This window comes from Schistocerca nitens, unplaced genomic scaffold (genome assembly GCF_023898315.1).
Source record: "Schistocerca nitens isolate TAMUIC-IGC-003100 unplaced genomic scaffold, iqSchNite1.1 HiC_scaffold_313, whole genome shotgun sequence".
NCBI lineage: Eukaryota > Metazoa > Arthropoda > Insecta > Orthoptera > Acrididae > Schistocerca > Schistocerca nitens.
In genome coordinates, this window is record NW_026045849.1 from 1 (window position 1) to 16,651 (window position 16,651).

The following is a 16,651-nucleotide window of genomic DNA, read 5'->3' on the forward strand; positions in this document are numbered from 1 at the left end:
CGTATTCTGCGTGCGTGCGGCGGCGACGACGACGTTCGCGAGGAGCTAAGGTTATAACTCCAAAAAATTTAATTAAAATTATCTGTGGCCGGACCATAAGAGACGCCAACGAGGCATCTGAAGGCACTGTTGTGTGCCCCCATAAATTGCCAGCCTGGTGTAATGCGGCTGCAAGAGGGGTCCGGCTAAAGGCAAAAAAAAAAAAAAAAAAAATTGAATACTTGCGATAATCTAAAATTAATTTAAAGAGTACGTGGTGTGTAAGCAGCTAACTACTGGGCACATCGACAACTACGACAAGTTTTGCTATCAGCGGAATATCTGACCACTGCAGAATATTAACCCATTTCAGGCTGTGTTTTAATTAATTTTAGGTGGGCCGATCCCGGCGGTACTGCAATGCCGGGCCAACCCGCGACAGAGGTGGAGCAAGCCCCTAGCACTCCGTCATGAGCCAAAAATGAGTTTAATATTCTGGTCCTGCGATGCAGGACGTATCAGATATTAAGCTGATAAGAACAGATACTACACTTTGATCTTAGCCAAAAGGCCGAGAAGCGATAAGGAAAACCCGCAGTGGAAGGGCCTAAATGCTTGCAGCGTGTGCGCTCCACATGTGGGAGTGACACACGGTGGTACGGGCCGATATGGCAACAGGCGACCGTCGAAAACATCGCAAAAGCAAGTGCCGGAAGGAACGACAATTCACGAGAGCAATCGTCAACAGCCCAGTACTAGCGTCCATGTCGAAGAGTAAACGGCGACTCCCATTTGACCGCCGCTAGCTGCCAGGGCGGTGCAGAAGCCGTGCGGCCGCCCCACAGCAGCGCCAGGCCGGCGCGAGCTACACCGGCGCGAGGCCGGCGCGAGCTACACCTAGCCGAGTGCTTACATCGTCCACCGCCTACTGCATATGTGTGTGTACACACGTATTCTGCGTGCGTGCGGCGGCGACGACGACGTTCGCGAGGAGCTAAGGTTATAACTCCAAAAAATTTAATTAAAATTATCTGTGGCCGGACCATAAGAGACGCCAACGAGGCATCTGAAGGCACTGTTGTGTGCCCCCATAAATTGCCAGCCTGGTGTAATGCGGCTGCAAGAGGGGTCCGGCTAAAGGCAAAAAAAAAAAAAAAAAAAATTGAATACTTGCGATAATCTAAAATTAATTTAAAGAGTACGTGGTGTGTAAGCAGCTAACTACTGGGCACATCGACAACTACGACAAGTTTTGCTATCAGCGGAATATCTGACCACTGCAGAATATTAACCCATTTCAGGCTGTGTTTTAATTAATTTTAGGTGGGCCGATCCCGGCGGTACTGCAATGCCGGGCCAACCCGCGACAGAGGTGGAGCAAGCCCCTAGCACTCCGTCATGAGCCAAAAATGAGTTTAATATTCTGGTCCTGCGATGCAGGACGTATCAGATATTAAGCTGATAAGAACAGATACTACACTTTGATCTTAGCCAAAAGGCCGAGAAGCGATAAGGAAAACCCGCAGTGGAAGGGCCTAAATGCTTGCAGCGTGTGCGCTCCACATGTGGGAGTGACACACGGTGGTACGGGCCGATATGGCAACAGGCGACCGTCGAAAACATCGCAAAAGCAAGTGCCGGAAGGAACGACAATTCACGAGAGCAATCGTCAACAGCCCAGTACTAGCGTCCATGTCGAAGAGTAAACGGCGACTCCCATTTGACCGCCGCTAGCTGCCAGGGCGGTGCAGAAGCCGTGCGGCCGCCCCACAGCAGCGCCAGGCCGGCGCGAGCTACACCGGCGCGAGGCCGGCGCGAGCTACACCTAGCCGAGTGCTTACATCGTCCACCGCCTACTGCATATGTGTGTGTACACACGTATTCTGCGTGCGTGCGGCGGCGACGACGACGTTCGCGAGGAGCTAAGGTTATAACTCCAAAAAATTTAATTAAAATTATCTGTGGCCGGACCATAAGAGACGCCAACGAGGCATCTGAAGGCACTGTTGTGTGCCCCCATAAATTGCCAGCCTGGTGTAATGCGGCTGCAAGAGGGGTCCGGCTAAAGGCAAAAAAAAAAAAAAAAAAAATTGAATACTTGCGATAATCTAAAATTAATTTAAAGAGTACGTGGTGTGTGAGCAGCTAACTACTGGGCACATCGACAACTACGACAAGTTTTGCTATCAGCGGAATATCTGACCACTGCAGAATATTAACCCATTTCAGGCTGTGTTTTAATTAATTTTAGGTGGGCCGATCCCGGCGGTACTGCAATGCCGGGCCAACCCGCGACAGAGGTGGAGCAAGCCCCTAGCACTCCGTCATGAGCCAAAAATGAGTTTAATATTCTGGTCCTGCGATGCAGGACGTATCAGATATTAAGCTGATAAGAACAGATACTACACTTTGATCTTAGCCAAAAGGCCGAGAAGCGATAAGGAAAACCCGCAGTGGAAGGGCCTAAATGCTTGCAGCGTGTGCGCTCCACATGTGGGAGTGACACACGGTGGTACGGGCCGATATGGCAACAGGCGACCGTCGAAAACATCGCAAAAGCAAGTGCCGGAAGGAACGACAATTCACGAGAGCAATCGTCAACAGCCCAGTACTAGCGTCCATGTCGAAGAGTAAACGGCGACTCCCATTTGACCGCCGCTAGCTGCCAGGGCGGTGCAGAAGCCGTGCGGCCGCCCCACAGCAGCGCCAGGCCGGCGCGAGCTACACCGGCGCGAGGCCGGCGCGAGCTACACCTAGCCGAGTGCTTACATCGTCCACCGCCTACTGCATATGTGTGTGTACACACGTATTCTGCGTGCGTGCGGCGGCGACGACGACGTTCGCGAGGAGCTAAGGTTATAACTCCAAAAAATTTAATTAAAATTATCTGTGGCCGGACCATAAGAGACGCCAACGAGGCATCTGAAGGCACTGTTGTGTGCCCCCATAAATTGCCAGCCTGGTGTAATGCGGCTGCAAGAGGGGTCCGGCTAAAGGCAAAAAAAAAAAAAAAAAAAATTGAATACTTGCGATAATCTAAAATTAATTTAAAGAGTACGTGGTGTGTAAGCAGCTAACTACTGGGCACATCGACAACTACGACAAGTTTTGCTATCAGCGGAATATCTGACCACTGCAGAATATTAACCCATTTCAGGCTGTGTTTTAATTAATTTTAGGTGGGCCGATCCCGGCGGTACTGCAATGCCGGGCCAACCCGCGACAGAGGTGGAGCAAGCCCCTAGCACTCCGTCATGAGCCAAAAATGAGTTTAATATTCTGGTCCTGCGATGCAGGACGTATCAGATATTAAGCTGATAAGAACAGATACTACACTTTGATCTTAGCCAAAAGGCCGAGAAGCGATAAGGAAAACCCGCAGTGGAAGGGCCTAAATGCTTGCAGCGTGTGCGCTCCACATGTGGGAGTGACACACGGTGGTACGGGCCGATATGGCAACAGGCGACCGTCGAAAACATCGCAAAAGCAAGTGCCGGAAGGAACGACAATTCACGAGAGCAATCGTCAACAGCCCAGTACTAGCGTCCATGTCGAAGAGTAAACGGCGACTCCCATTTGACCGCCGCTAGCTGCCAGGGCGGTGCAGAAGCCGTGCGGCCGCCCCACAGCAGCGCCAGGCCGGCGCGAGCTACACCGGCGCGAGGCCGGCGCGAGCTACACCTAGCCGAGTGCTTACATCGTCCACCGCCTACTGCATATGTGTGTGTACACACGTATTCTGCGTGCGTGCGGCGGCGACGACGACGTTCGCGAGGAGCTAAGGTTATAACTCCAAAAAATTTAATTAAAATTATCTGTGGCCGGACCATAAGAGACGCCAACGAGGCATCTGAAGGCACTGTTGTGTGCCCCCATAAATTGCCAGCCTGGTGTAATGCGGCTGCAAGAGGGGTCCGGCTAAAGGCAAAAAAAAAAAAAAAAAAAATTGAATACTTGCGATAATCTAAAATTAATTTAAAGAGTACGTGGTGTGTAAGCAGCTAACTACTGGGCACATCGACAACTACGACAAGTTTTGCTATCAGCGGAATATCTGACCACTGCAGAATATTAACCCATTTCAGGCTGTGTTTTAATTAATTTTAGGTGGGCCGATCCCGGCGGTACTGCAATGCCGGGCCAACCCGCGACAGAGGTGGAGCAAGCCCCTAGCACTCCGTCATGAGCCAAAAATGAGTTTAATATTCTGGTCCTGCGATGCAGGACGTATCAGATATTAAGCTGATAAGAACAGATACTACACTTTGATCTTAGCCAAAAGGCCGAGAAGCGATAAGGAAAACCCGCAGTGGAAGGGCCTAAATGCTTGCAGCGTGTGCGCTCCACATGTGGGAGTGACACACGGTGGTACGGGCCGATATGGCAACAGGCGACCGTCGAAAACATCGCAAAAGCAAGTGCCGGAAGGAACGACAATTCACGAGAGCAATCGTCAACAGCCCAGTACTAGCGTCCATGTCGAAGAGTAAACGGCGACTCCCATTTGACCGCCGCTAGCTGCCAGGGCGGTGCAGAAGCCGTGCGGCCGCCCCACAGCAGCGCCAGGCCGGCGCGAGCTACACCGGCGCGAGGCCGGCGCGAGCTACACCTAGCCGAGTGCTTACATCGTCCACCGCCTACTGCATATGTGTGTGTACACACGTATTCTGCGTGCGTGCGGCGGCGACGACGACGTTCGCGAGGAGCTAAGGTTATAACTCCAAAAAATTTAATTAAAATTATCTGTGGCCGGACCATAAGAGACGCCAACGAGGCATCTGAAGGCACTGTTGTGTGCCCCCATAAATTGCCAGCCTGGTGTAATGCGGCTGCAAGAGGGGTCCGGCTAAAGGCAAAAAAAAAAAAAAAAAAAATTGAATACTTGCGATAATCTAAAATTAATTTAAAGAGTACGTGGTGTGTAAGCAGCTAACTACTGGGCACATCGACAACTACGACAAGTTTTGCTATCAGCGGAATATCTGACCACTGCAGAATATTAACCCATTTCAGGCTGTGTTTTAATTAATTTTAGGTGGGCCGATCCCGGCGGTACTGCAATGCCGGGCCAACCCGCGACAGAGGTGGAGCAAGCCCCTAGCACTCCGTCATGAGCCAAAAATGAGTTTAATATTCTGGTCCTGCGATGCAGGACGTATCAGATATTAAGCTGATAAGAACAGATACTACACTTTGATCTTAGCCAAAAGGCCGAGAAGCGATAAGGAAAACCCGCAGTGGAAGGGCCTAAATGCTTGCAGCGTGTGCGCTCCACATGTGGGAGTGACACACGGTGGTACGGGCCGATATGGCAACAGGCGACCGTCGAAAACATCGCAAAAGCAAGTGCCGGAAGGAACGACAATTCACGAGAGCAATCGTCAACAGCCCAGTACTAGCGTCCATGTCGAAGAGTAAACGGCGACTCCCATTTGACCGCCGCTAGCTGCCAGGGCGGTGCAGAAGCCGTGCGGCCGCCCCACAGCAGCGCCAGGCCGGCGCGAGCTACACCGGCGCGAGGCCGGCGCGAGCTACACCTAGCCGAGTGCTTACATCGTCCACCGCCTACTGCATATGTGTGTGTACACACGTATTCTGCGTGCGTGCGGCGGCGACGACGACGTTCGCGAGGAGCTAAGGTTATAACTCCAAAAAATTTAATTAAAATTATCTGTGGCCGGACCATAAGAGACGCCAACGAGGCATCTGAAGGCACTGTTGTGTGCCCCCATAAATTGCCAGCCTGGTGTAATGCGGCTGCAAGAGGGGTCCGGCTAAAGGCAAAAAAAAAAAAAAAAAAAATTGAATACTTGCGATAATCTAAAATTAATTTAAAGAGTACGTGGTGTGTAAGCAGCTAACTACTGGGCACATCGACAACTACGACAAGTTTTGCTATCAGCGGAATATCTGACCACTGCAGAATATTAACCCATTTCAGGCTGTGTTTTAATTAATTTTAGGTGGGCCGATCCCGGCGGTACTGCAATGCCGGGCCAACCCGCGACAGAGGTGGAGCAAGCCCCTAGCACTCCGTCATGAGCCAAAAATGAGTTTAATATTCTGGTCCTGCGATGCAGGACGTATCAGATATTAAGCTGATAAGAACAGATACTACACTTTGATCTTAGCCAAAAGGCCGAGAAGCGATAAGGAAAACCCGCAGTGGAAGGGCCTAAATGCTTGCAGCGTGTGCGCTCCACATGTGGGAGTGACACACGGTGGTACGGGCCGATATGGCAACAGGCGACCGTCGAAAACATCGCAAAAGCAAGTGCCGGAAGGAACGACAATTCACGAGAGCAATCGTCAACAGCCCAGTACTAGCGTCCATGTCGAAGAGTAAACGGCGACTCCCATTTGACCGCCGCTAGCTGCCAGGGCGGTGCAGAAGCCGTGCGGCCGCCCCACAGCAGCGCCAGGCCGGCGCGAGCTACACCGGCGCGAGGCCGGCGCGAGCTACACCTAGCCGAGTGCTTACATCGTCCACCGCCTACTGCATATGTGTGTGTACACACGTATTCTGCGTGCGTGCGGCGGCGACGACGACGTTCGCGAGGAGCTAAGGTTATAACTCCAAAAAATTTAATTAAAATTATCTGTGGCCGGACCATAAGAGACGCCAACGAGGCATCTGAAGGCACTGTTGTGTGCCCCCATAAATTGCCAGCCTGGTGTAATGCGGCTGCAAGAGGGGTCCGGCTAAAGGCAAAAAAAAAAAAAAAAAAAATTGAATACTTGCGATAATCTAAAATTAATTTAAAGAGTACGTGGTGTGTGAGCAGCTAACTACTGGGCACATCGACAACTACGACAAGTTTTGCTATCAGCGGAATATCTGACCACTGCAGAATATTAACCCATTTCAGGCTGTGTTTTAATTAATTTTAGGTGGGCCGATCCCGGCGGTACTGCAATGCCGGGCCAACCCGCGACAGAGGTGGAGCAAGCCCCTAGCACTCCGTCATGAGCCAAAAATGAGTTTAATATTCTGGTCCTGCGATGCAGGACGTATCAGATATTAAGCTGATAAGAACAGATACTACACTTTGATCTTAGCCAAAAGGCCGAGAAGCGATAAGGAAAACCCGCAGTGGAAGGGCCTAAATGCTTGCAGCGTGTGCGCTCCACATGTGGGAGTGACACACGGTGGTACGGGCCGATATGGCAACAGGCGACCGTCGAAAACATCGCAAAAGCAAGTGCCGGAAGGAACGACAATTCACGAGAGCAATCGTCAACAGCCCAGTACTAGCGTCCATGTCGAAGAGTAAACGGCGACTCCCATTTGACCGCCGCTAGCTGCCAGGGCGGTGCAGAAGCCGTGCGGCCGCCCCACAGCAGCGCCAGGCCGGCGCGAGCTACACCGGCGCGAGGCCGGCGCGAGCTACACCTAGCCGAGTGCTTACATCGTCCACCGCCTACTGCATATGTGTGTGTACACACGTATTCTGCGTGCGTGCGGCGGCGACGACGACGTTCGCGAGGAGCTAAGGTTATAACTCCAAAAAATTTAATTAAAATTATCTGTGGCCGGACCATAAGAGACGCCAACGAGGCATCTGAAGGCACTGTTGTGTGCCCCCATAAATTGCCAGCCTGGTGTAATGCGGCTGCAAGAGGGGTCCGGCTAAAGGCAAAAAAAAAAAAAAAAAAAATTGAATACTTGCGATAATCTAAAATTAATTTAAAGAGTACGTGGTGTGTAAGCAGCTAACTACTGGGCACATCGACAACTACGACAAGTTTTGCTATCAGCGGAATATCTGACCACTGCAGAATATTAACCCATTTCAGGCTGTGTTTTAATTAATTTTAGGTGGGCCGATCCCGGCGGTACTGCAATGCCGGGCCAACCCGCGACAGAGGTGGAGCAAGCCCCTAGCACTCCGTCATGAGCCAAAAATGAGTTTAATATTCTGGTCCTGCGATGCAGGACGTATCAGATATTAAGCTGATAAGAACAGATACTACACTTTGATCTTAGCCAAAAGGCCGAGAAGCGATAAGGAAAACCCGCAGTGGAAGGGCCTAAATGCTTGCAGCGTGTGCGCTCCACATGTGGGAGTGACACACGGTGGTACGGGCCGATATGGCAACAGGCGACCGTCGAAAACATCGCAAAAGCAAGTGCCGGAAGGAACGACAATTCACGAGAGCAATCGTCAACAGCCCAGTACTAGCGTCCATGTCGAAGAGTAAACGGCGACTCCCATTTGACCGCCGCTAGCTGCCAGGGCGGTGCAGAAGCCGTGCGGCCGCCCCACAGCAGCGCCAGGCCGGCGCGAGCTACACCGGCGCGAGGCCGGCGCGAGCTACACCTAGCCGAGTGCTTACATCGTCCACCGCCTACTGCATATGTGTGTGTACACACGTATTCTGCGTGCGTGCGGCGGCGGCGACGACGACGTTCGCGAGGAGCTAAGGTTATAACTCCAAAAAATTTAATTAAAATTATCTGTGGCCGGACCATAAGAGACGCCAACGAGGCATCTGAAGGCACTGTTGTGTGCCCCCATAAATTGCCAGCCTGGTGTAATGCGGCTGCAAGAGGGGTCCGGCTAAAGGCAAAAAAAAAACAAAAAAAAAATTGAATACTTGCGATAATCTAAAATTAATTTAAAGAGTACGTGGTGTGTAAGCAGCTAACTACTGGGCACATCGACAACTACGACAAGTTTTGCTATCAGCGGAATATCTGACCACTGCAGAATATTAACCCATTTCAGGCTGTGTTTTAATTAATTTTAGGTGGGCCGATCCCGGCGGTACTGCAATGCCGGGCCAACCCGCGACAGAGGTGGAGCAAGCCCCTAGCACTCCGTCATGAGCCAAAAATGAGTTTAATATTCTGGTCCTGCGATGCAGGACGTATCAGATATTAAGCTGATAAGAACAGATACTACACTTTGATCTTAGCCAAAAGGCCGAGAAGCGATAAGGAAAACCCGCAGTGGAAGGGCCTAAATGCTTGCAGCGTGTGCGCTCCACATGTGGGAGTGACACACGGTGGTACGGGCCGATATGGCAACAGGCGACCGTCGAAAACATCGCAAAAGCAAGTGCCGGAAGGAACGACAATTCACGAGAGCAATCGTCAACAGCCCAGTACTAGCGTCCATGTCGAAGAGTAAACGGCGACTCCCATTTGACCGCCGCTAGCTGCCAGGGCGGTGCAGAAGCCGTGCGGCCGCCCCACAGCAGCGCCAGGCCGGCGCGAGCTACACCGGCGCGAGGCCGGCGCGAGCTACACCTAGCCGAGTGCTTACATCGTCCACCGCCTACTGCATATGTGTGTGTACACACGTATTCTGCGTGCGTGCGGCGGCGACGACGACGTTCGCGAGGAGCTAAGGTTATAACTCCAAAAAATTTAATTAAAATTATCTGTGGCCGGACCATAAGAGACGCCAACGAGGCATCTGAAGGCACTGTTGTGTGCCCCCATAAATTGCCAGCCTGGTGTAATGCGGCTGCAAGAGGGGTCCGGCTAAAGGCAAAAAAAAAAAAAAAAAAAATTGAATACTTGCGATAATCTAAAATTAATTTAAAGAGTACGTGGTGTGTAAGCAGCTAACTACTGGGCACATCGACAACTACGACAAGTTTTGCTATCAGCGGAATATCTGACCACTGCAGAATATTAACCCATTTCAGGCTGTGTTTTAATTAATTTTAGGTGGGCCGATCCCGGCGGTACTGCAATGCCGGGCCAACCCGCGACAGAGGTGGAGCAAGCCCCTAGCACTCCGTCATGAGCCAAAAATGAGTTTAATATTCTGGTCCTGCGATGCAGGACGTATCAGATATTAAGCTGATAAGAACAGATACTACACTTTGATCTTAGCCAAAAGGCCGAGAAGCGATAAGGAAAACCCGCAGTGGAAGGGCCTAAATGCTTGCAGCGTGTGCGCTCCACATGTGGGAGTGACACACGGTGGTACGGGCCGATATGGCAACAGGCGACCGTCGAAAACATCGCAAAAGCAAGTGCCGGAAGGAACGACAATTCACGAGAGCAATCGTCAACAGCCCAGTACTAGCGTCCATGTCGAAGAGTAAACGGCGACTCCCATTTGACCGCCGCTAGCTGCCAGGGCGGTGCAGAAGCCGTGCGGCCGCCCCACAGCAGCGCCAGGCCGGCGCGAGCTACACCGGCGCGAGGCCGGCGCGAGCTACACCTAGCCGAGTGCTTACATCGTCCACCGCCTACTGCATATGTGTGTGTACACACGTATTCTGCGTGCGTGCGGCGGCGACGACGACGTTCGCGAGGAGCTAAGGTTATAACTCCAAAAAATTTAATTAAAATTATCTGTGGCCGGACCATAAGAGACGCCAACGAGGCATCTGAAGGCACTGTTGTGTGCCCCCATAAATTGCCAGCCTGGTGTAATGCGGCTGCAAGAGGGGTCCGGCTAAAGGCAAAAAAAAAAAAAAAAAAAATTGAATACTTGCGATAATCTAAAATTAATTTAAAGAGTACGTGGTGTGTAAGCAGCTAACTACTGGGCACATCGACAACTACGACAAGTTTTGCTATCAGCGGAATATCTGACCACTGCAGAATATTAACCCATTTCAGGCTGTGTTTTAATTAATTTTAGGTGGGCCGATCCCGGCGGTACTGCAATGCCGGGCCAACCCGCGACAGAGGTGGAGCAAGCCCCTAGCACTCCGTCATGAGCCAAAAATGAGTTTAATATTCTGGTCCTGCGATGCAGGACGTATCAGATATTAAGCTGATAAGAACAGATACTACACTTTGATCTTAGCCAAAAGGCCGAGAAGCGATAAGGAAAACCCGCAGTGGAAGGGCCTAAATGCTTGCAGCGTGTGCGCTCCACATGTGGGAGTGACACACGGTGGTACGGGCCGATATGGCAACAGGCGACCGTCGAAAACATCGCAAAAGCAAGTGCCGGAAGGAACGACAATTCACGAGAGCAATCGTCAACAGCCCAGTACTAGCGTCCATGTCGAAGAGTAAACGGCGACTCCCATTTGACCGCCGCTAGCTGCCAGGGCGGTGCAGAAGCCGTGCGGCCGCCCCACAGCAGCGCCAGGCCGGCGCGAGCTACACCGGCGCGAGGCCGGCGCGAGCTACACCTAGCCGAGTGCTTACATCGTCCACCGCCTACTGCATATGTGTGTGTACACACGTATTCTGCGTGCGTGCGGCGGCGACGACGACGTTCGCGAGGAGCTAAGGTTATAACTCCAAAAAATTTAATTAAAATTATCTGTGGCCGGACCATAAGAGACGCCAACGAGGCATCTGAAGGCACTGTTGTGTGCCCCCATAAATTGCCAGCCTGGTGTAATGCGGCTGCAAGAGGGGTCCGGCTAAAGGCAAAAAAAAAAAAAAAAAAAATTGAATACTTGCGATAATCTAAAATTAATTTAAAGAGTACGTGGTGTGTAAGCAGCTAACTACTGGGCACATCGACAACTACGACAAGTTTTGCTATCAGCGGAATATCTGACCACTGCAGAATATTAACCCATTTCAGGCTGTGTTTTAATTAATTTTAGGTGGGCCGATCCCGGCGGTACTGCAATGCCGGGCCAACCCGCGACAGAGGTGGAGCAAGCCCCTAGCACTCCGTCATGAGCCAAAAATGAGTTTAATATTCTGGTCCTGCGATGCAGGACGTATCAGATATTAAGCTGATAAGAACAGATACTACACTTTGATCTTAGCCAAAAGGCCGAGAAGCGATAAGGAAAACCCGCAGTGGAAGGGCCTAAATGCTTGCAGCGTGTGCGCTCCACATGTGGGAGTGACACACGGTGGTACGGGCCGATATGGCAACAGGCGACCGTCGAAAACATCGCAAAAGCAAGTGCCGGAAGGAACGACAATTCACGAGAGCAATCGTCAACAGCCCAGTACTAGCGTCCATGTCGAAGAGTAAACGGCGACTCCCATTTGACCGCCGCTAGCTGCCAGGGCGGTGCAGAAGCCGTGCGGCCGCCCCACAGCAGCGCCAGGCCGGCGCGAGCTACACCGGCGCGAGGCCGGCGCGAGCTACACCTAGCCGAGTGCTTACATCGTCCACCGCCTACTGCATATGTGTGTGTACACACGTATTCTGCGTGCGTGCGGCGGCGACGACGACGTTCGCGAGGAGCTAAGGTTATAACTCCAAAAAATTTAATTAAAATTATCTGTGGCCGGACCATAAGAGACGCCAACGAGGCATCTGAAGGCACTGTTGTGTGCCCCCATAAATTGCCAGCCTGGTGTAATGCGGCTGCAAGAGGGGTCCGGCTAAAGGCAAAAAAAAAAAAAAAAAAAATTGAATACTTGCGATAATCTAAAATTAATTTAAAGAGTACGTGGTGTGTAAGCAGCTAACTACTGGGCACATCGACAACTACGACAAGTTTTGCTATCAGCGGAATATCTGACCACTGCAGAATATTAACCCATTTCAGGCTGTGTTTTAATTAATTTTAGGTGGGCCGATCCCGGCGGTACTGCAATGCCGGGCCAACCCGCGACAGAGGTGGAGCAAGCCCCTAGCACTCCGTCATGAGCCAAAAATGAGTTTAATATTCTGGTCCTGCGATGCAGGACGTATCAGATATTAAGCTGATAAGAACAGATACTACACTTTGATCTTAGCCAAAAGGCCGAGAAGCGATAAGGAAAACCCGCAGTGGAAGGGCCTAAATGCTTGCAGCGTGTGCGCTCCACATGTGGGAGTGACACACGGTGGTACGGGCCGATATGGCAACAGGCGACCGTCGAAAACATCGCAAAAGCAAGTGCCGGAAGGAACGACAATTCACGAGAGCAATCGTCAACAGCCCAGTACTAGCGTCCATGTCGAAGAGTAAACGGCGACTCCCATTTGACCGCCGCTAGCTGCCAGGGCGGTGCAGAAGCCGTGCGGCCGCCCCACAGCAGCGCCAGGCCGGCGCGAGCTACACCGGCGCGAGGCCGGCGCGAGCTACACCTAGCCGAGTGCTTACATCGTCCACCGCCTACTGCATATGTGTGTGTACACACGTATTCTGCGTGCGTGCGGCGGCGACGACGACGTTCGCGAGGAGCTAAGGTTATAACTCCAAAAAATTTAATTAAAATTATCTGTGGCCGGACCATAAGAGACGCCAACGAGGCATCTGAAGGCACTGTTGTGTGCCCCCATAAATTGCCAGCCTGGTGTAATGCGGCTGCAAGAGGGGTCCGGCTAAAGGCAAAAAAAAAAAAAAAAAAAATTGAATACTTGCGATAATCTAAAATTAATTTAAAGAGTACGTGGTGTGTAAGCAGCTAACTACTGGGCACATCGACAACTACGACAAGTTTTGCTATCAGCGGAATATCTGACCACTGCAGAATATTAACCCATTTCAGGCTGTGTTTTAATTAATTTTAGGTGGGCCGATCCCGGCGGTACTGCAATGCCGGGCCAACCCGCGACAGAGGTGGAGCAAGCCCCTAGCACTCCGTCATGAGCCAAAAATGAGTTTAATATTCTGGTCCTGCGATGCAGGACGTATCAGATATTAAGCTGATAAGAACAGATACTACACTTTGATCTTAGCCAAAAGGCCGAGAAGCGATAAGGAAAACCCGCAGTGGAAGGGCCTAAATGCTTGCAGCGTGTGCGCTCCACATGTGGGAGTGACACACGGTGGTACGGGCCGATATGGCAACAGGCGACCGTCGAAAACATCGCAAAAGCAAGTGCCGGAAGGAACGACAATTCACGAGAGCAATCGTCAACAGCCCAGTACTAGCGTCCATGTCGAAGAGTAAACGGCGACTCCCATTTGACCGCCGCTAGCTGCCAGGGCGGTGCAGAAGCCGTGCGGCCGCCCCACAGCAGCGCCAGGCCGGCGCGAGCTACACCGGCGCGAGGCCGGCGCGAGCTACACCTAGCCGAGTGCTTACATCGTCCACCGCCTACTGCATATGTGTGTGTACACACGTATTCTGCGTGCGTGCGGCGGCGGCGACGACGACGTTCGCGAGGAGCTAAGGTTATAACTCCAAAAAATTTAATTAAAATTATCTGTGGCCGGACCATAAGAGACGCCAACGAGGCATCTGAAGGCACTGTTGTGTGCCCCCATAAATTGCCAGCCTGGTGTAATGCGGCTGCAAGAGGGGTCCGGCTAAAGGCAAAAAAAAAAAAAAAAAAAATTGAATACTTGCGATAATCTAAAATTAATTTAAAGAGTACGTGGTGTGTAAGCAGCTAACTACTGGGCACATCGACAACTACGACAAGTTTTGCTATCAGCGGAATATCTGACCACTGCAGAATATTAACCCATTTCAGGCTGTGTTTTAATTAATTTTAGGTGGGCCGATCCCGGCGGTACTGCAATGCCGGGCCAACCCGCGACAGAGGTGGAGCAAGCCCCTAGCACTCCGTCATGAGCCAAAAATGAGTTTAATATTCTGGTCCTGCGATGCAGGACGTATCAGATATTAAGCTGATAAGAACAGATACTACACTTTGATCTTAGCCAAAAGGCCGAGAAGCGATAAGGAAAACCCGCAGTGGAAGGGCCTAAATGCTTGCAGCGTGTGCGCTCCACATGTGGGAGTGACACACGGTGGTACGGGCCGATATGGCAACAGGCGACCGTCGAAAACATCGCAAAAGCAAGTGCCGGAAGGAACGACAATTCACGAGAGCAATCGTCAACAGCCCAGTACTAGCGTCCATGTCGAAGAGTAAACGGCGACTCCCATTTGACCGCCGCTAGCTGCCAGGGCGGTGCAGAAGCCGTGCGGCCGCCCCACAGCAGCGCCAGGCCGGCGCGAGCTACACCGGCGCGAGGCCGGCGCGAGCTACACCTAGCCGAGTGCTTACATCGTCCACCGCCTACTGCATATGTGTGTGTACACACGTATTCTGCGTGCGTGCGGCGGCGACGACGACGTTCGCGAGGAGCTAAGGTTATAACTCCAAAAAATTTAATTAAAATTATCTGTGGCCGGACCATAAGAGACGCCAACGAGGCATCTGAAGGCACTGTTGTGTGCCCCCATAAATTGCCAGCCTGGTGTAATGCGGCTGCAAGAGGGGTCCGGCTAAAGGCAAAAAAAAAAAAAAAAAAAATTGAATACTTGCGATAATCTAAAATTAATTTAAAGAGTACGTGGTGTGTAAGCAGCTAACTACTGGGCACATCGACAACTACGACAAGTTTTGCTATCAGCGGAATATCTGACCACTGCAGAATATTAACCCATTTCAGGCTGTGTTTTAATTAATTTTAGGTGGGCCGATCCCGGCGGTACTGCAATGCCGGGCCAACCCGCGACAGAGGTGGAGCAAGCCCCTAGCACTCCGTCATGAGCCAAAAATGAGTTTAATATTCTGGTCCTGCGATGCAGGACGTATCAGATATTAAGCTGATAAGAACAGATACTACACTTTGATCTTAGCCAAAAGGCCGAGAAGCGATAAGGAAAACCCGCAGTGGAAGGGCCTAAATGCTTGCAGCGTGTGCGCTCCACATGTGGGAGTGACACACGGTGGTACGGGCCGATATGGCAACAGGCGACCGTCGAAAACATCGCAAAAGCAAGTGCCGGAAGGAACGACAATTCACGAGAGCAATCGTCAACAGCCCAGTACTAGCGTCCATGTCGAAGAGTAAACGGCGACTCCCATTTGACCGCCGCTAGCTGCCAGGGCGGTGCAGAAGCCGTGCGGCCGCCCCACAGCAGCGCCAGGCCGGCGCGAGCTACACCGGCGCGAGGCCGGCGCGAGCTACACCTAGCCGAGTGCTTACATCGTCCACCGCCTACTGCATATGTGTGTGTACACACGTATTCTGCGTGCGTGCGGCGGCGACGACGACGTTCGCGAGGAGCTAAGGTTATAACTCCAAAAAATTTAATTAAAATTATCTGTGGCCGGACCATAAGAGACGCCAACGAGGCATCTGAAGGCACTGTTGTGTGCCCCCATAAATTGCCAGCCTGGTGTAATGCGGCTGCAAGAGGGGTCCGGCTAAAGGCAAAAAAAAAAAAAAAAAAAATTGAATACTTGCGATAATCTAAAATTAATTTAAAGAGTACGTGGTGTGTAAGCAGCTAACTACTGGGCACATCGACAACTACGACAAGTTTTGCTATCAGCGGAATATCTGACCACTGCAGAATATTAACCCATTTCAGGCTGTGTTTTAATTAATTTTAGGTGGGCCGATCCCGGCGGTACTGCAATGCCGGGCCAACCCGCGACAGAGGTGGAGCAAGCCCCTAGCACTCCGTCATGAGCCAAAAATGAGTTTAATATTCTGGTCCTGCGATGCAGGACGTATCAGATATTAAGCTGATAAGAACAGATACTACACTTTGATCTTAGCCAAAAGGCCGAGAAGCGATAAGGAAAACCCGCAGTGGAAGGGCCTAAATGCTTGCAGCGTGTGCGCTCCACATGTGGGAGTGACACACGGTGGTACGGGCCGATATGGCAACAGGCGACCGTCGAAAACATCGCAAAAGCAAGTGCCGGAAGGAACGACAATTCACGAGAGCAATCGTCAACAGCCCAGTACTAGCGTCCATGTCGAAGAGTAAACGGCGACTCCCATTTGACCGCCGCTAGCTGCCAGGGCGGTGCAGAAGCCGTGCGGCCGCCCCACAGCAGCGCCAGGCCGGCGCGAGCTACACCGGCGCGAGGCCGGCGCG

The 16,651-nt window shown here is 51.6% G+C and overlaps 18 non-coding genes across 18 annotated transcripts; all 18 read right to left on the minus strand.

The window, feature by feature from the left end:
• Positions 1 to 369: 369 nt before the first annotated feature.
• Positions 370 to 562, minus strand: LOC126226493 (U2 spliceosomal RNA). Its single transcript, XR_007543926.1, has one exon. It is a non-coding gene; the product is annotated as a U2 spliceosomal RNA (small nuclear RNA).
• Positions 563 to 1,297: 735 nt separating this feature from the next.
• On the minus strand, positions 1,298 to 1,490 carry LOC126226506 (U2 spliceosomal RNA). The gene has a single exon (XR_007543937.1). It is a non-coding gene; the product is annotated as a U2 spliceosomal RNA (small nuclear RNA).
• Positions 1,491 to 2,225: 735 nt separating this feature from the next.
• On the minus strand, positions 2,226 to 2,418 carry LOC126226510 (U2 spliceosomal RNA). Its single transcript, XR_007543941.1, has one exon. It is a non-coding gene; the product is annotated as a U2 spliceosomal RNA (small nuclear RNA).
• A 735-nt stretch (positions 2,419 to 3,153) lies between these two features.
• On the minus strand, positions 3,154 to 3,346 carry LOC126226511 (U2 spliceosomal RNA). Its single transcript, XR_007543942.1, has one exon. It is a non-coding gene; the product is annotated as a U2 spliceosomal RNA (small nuclear RNA).
• Positions 3,347 to 4,081: 735 nt separating this feature from the next.
• Positions 4,082 to 4,274, minus strand: LOC126226512 (U2 spliceosomal RNA). Its single transcript, XR_007543943.1, has one exon. It is a non-coding gene; the product is annotated as a U2 spliceosomal RNA (small nuclear RNA).
• A 735-nt stretch (positions 4,275 to 5,009) lies between these two features.
• Positions 5,010 to 5,202, minus strand: LOC126226495 (U2 spliceosomal RNA). The gene has a single exon (XR_007543927.1). It is a non-coding gene; the product is annotated as a U2 spliceosomal RNA (small nuclear RNA).
• Positions 5,203 to 5,937: 735 nt separating this feature from the next.
• On the minus strand, positions 5,938 to 6,130 carry LOC126226496 (U2 spliceosomal RNA). The gene has a single exon (XR_007543928.1). It is a non-coding gene; the product is annotated as a U2 spliceosomal RNA (small nuclear RNA).
• Positions 6,131 to 6,865: 735 nt separating this feature from the next.
• On the minus strand, positions 6,866 to 7,058 carry LOC126226497 (U2 spliceosomal RNA). The gene has a single exon (XR_007543929.1). It is a non-coding gene; the product is annotated as a U2 spliceosomal RNA (small nuclear RNA).
• A 735-nt stretch (positions 7,059 to 7,793) lies between these two features.
• On the minus strand, positions 7,794 to 7,986 carry LOC126226498 (U2 spliceosomal RNA). The gene has a single exon (XR_007543930.1). It is a non-coding gene; the product is annotated as a U2 spliceosomal RNA (small nuclear RNA).
• Positions 7,987 to 8,725: 739 nt separating this feature from the next.
• LOC126226499 (U2 spliceosomal RNA) lies at positions 8,726 to 8,918 on the minus strand. The gene has a single exon (XR_007543931.1). It is a non-coding gene; the product is annotated as a U2 spliceosomal RNA (small nuclear RNA).
• A 735-nt stretch (positions 8,919 to 9,653) lies between these two features.
• LOC126226500 (U2 spliceosomal RNA) lies at positions 9,654 to 9,846 on the minus strand. The gene has a single exon (XR_007543932.1). It is a non-coding gene; the product is annotated as a U2 spliceosomal RNA (small nuclear RNA).
• A 735-nt stretch (positions 9,847 to 10,581) lies between these two features.
• LOC126226501 (U2 spliceosomal RNA) lies at positions 10,582 to 10,774 on the minus strand. Its single transcript, XR_007543933.1, has one exon. It is a non-coding gene; the product is annotated as a U2 spliceosomal RNA (small nuclear RNA).
• Positions 10,775 to 11,509: 735 nt separating this feature from the next.
• On the minus strand, positions 11,510 to 11,702 carry LOC126226502 (U2 spliceosomal RNA). Its single transcript, XR_007543934.1, has one exon. It is a non-coding gene; the product is annotated as a U2 spliceosomal RNA (small nuclear RNA).
• Positions 11,703 to 12,437: 735 nt separating this feature from the next.
• LOC126226503 (U2 spliceosomal RNA) lies at positions 12,438 to 12,630 on the minus strand. Its single transcript, XR_007543935.1, has one exon. It is a non-coding gene; the product is annotated as a U2 spliceosomal RNA (small nuclear RNA).
• A 735-nt stretch (positions 12,631 to 13,365) lies between these two features.
• On the minus strand, positions 13,366 to 13,558 carry LOC126226504 (U2 spliceosomal RNA). The gene has a single exon (XR_007543936.1). It is a non-coding gene; the product is annotated as a U2 spliceosomal RNA (small nuclear RNA).
• Positions 13,559 to 14,296: 738 nt separating this feature from the next.
• LOC126226507 (U2 spliceosomal RNA) lies at positions 14,297 to 14,489 on the minus strand. The gene has a single exon (XR_007543938.1). It is a non-coding gene; the product is annotated as a U2 spliceosomal RNA (small nuclear RNA).
• A 735-nt stretch (positions 14,490 to 15,224) lies between these two features.
• Positions 15,225 to 15,417, minus strand: LOC126226508 (U2 spliceosomal RNA). Its single transcript, XR_007543939.1, has one exon. It is a non-coding gene; the product is annotated as a U2 spliceosomal RNA (small nuclear RNA).
• A 735-nt stretch (positions 15,418 to 16,152) lies between these two features.
• Positions 16,153 to 16,345, minus strand: LOC126226509 (U2 spliceosomal RNA). The gene has a single exon (XR_007543940.1). It is a non-coding gene; the product is annotated as a U2 spliceosomal RNA (small nuclear RNA).
• Between the last annotated feature and the right edge of the window lie 306 nt (positions 16,346 to 16,651).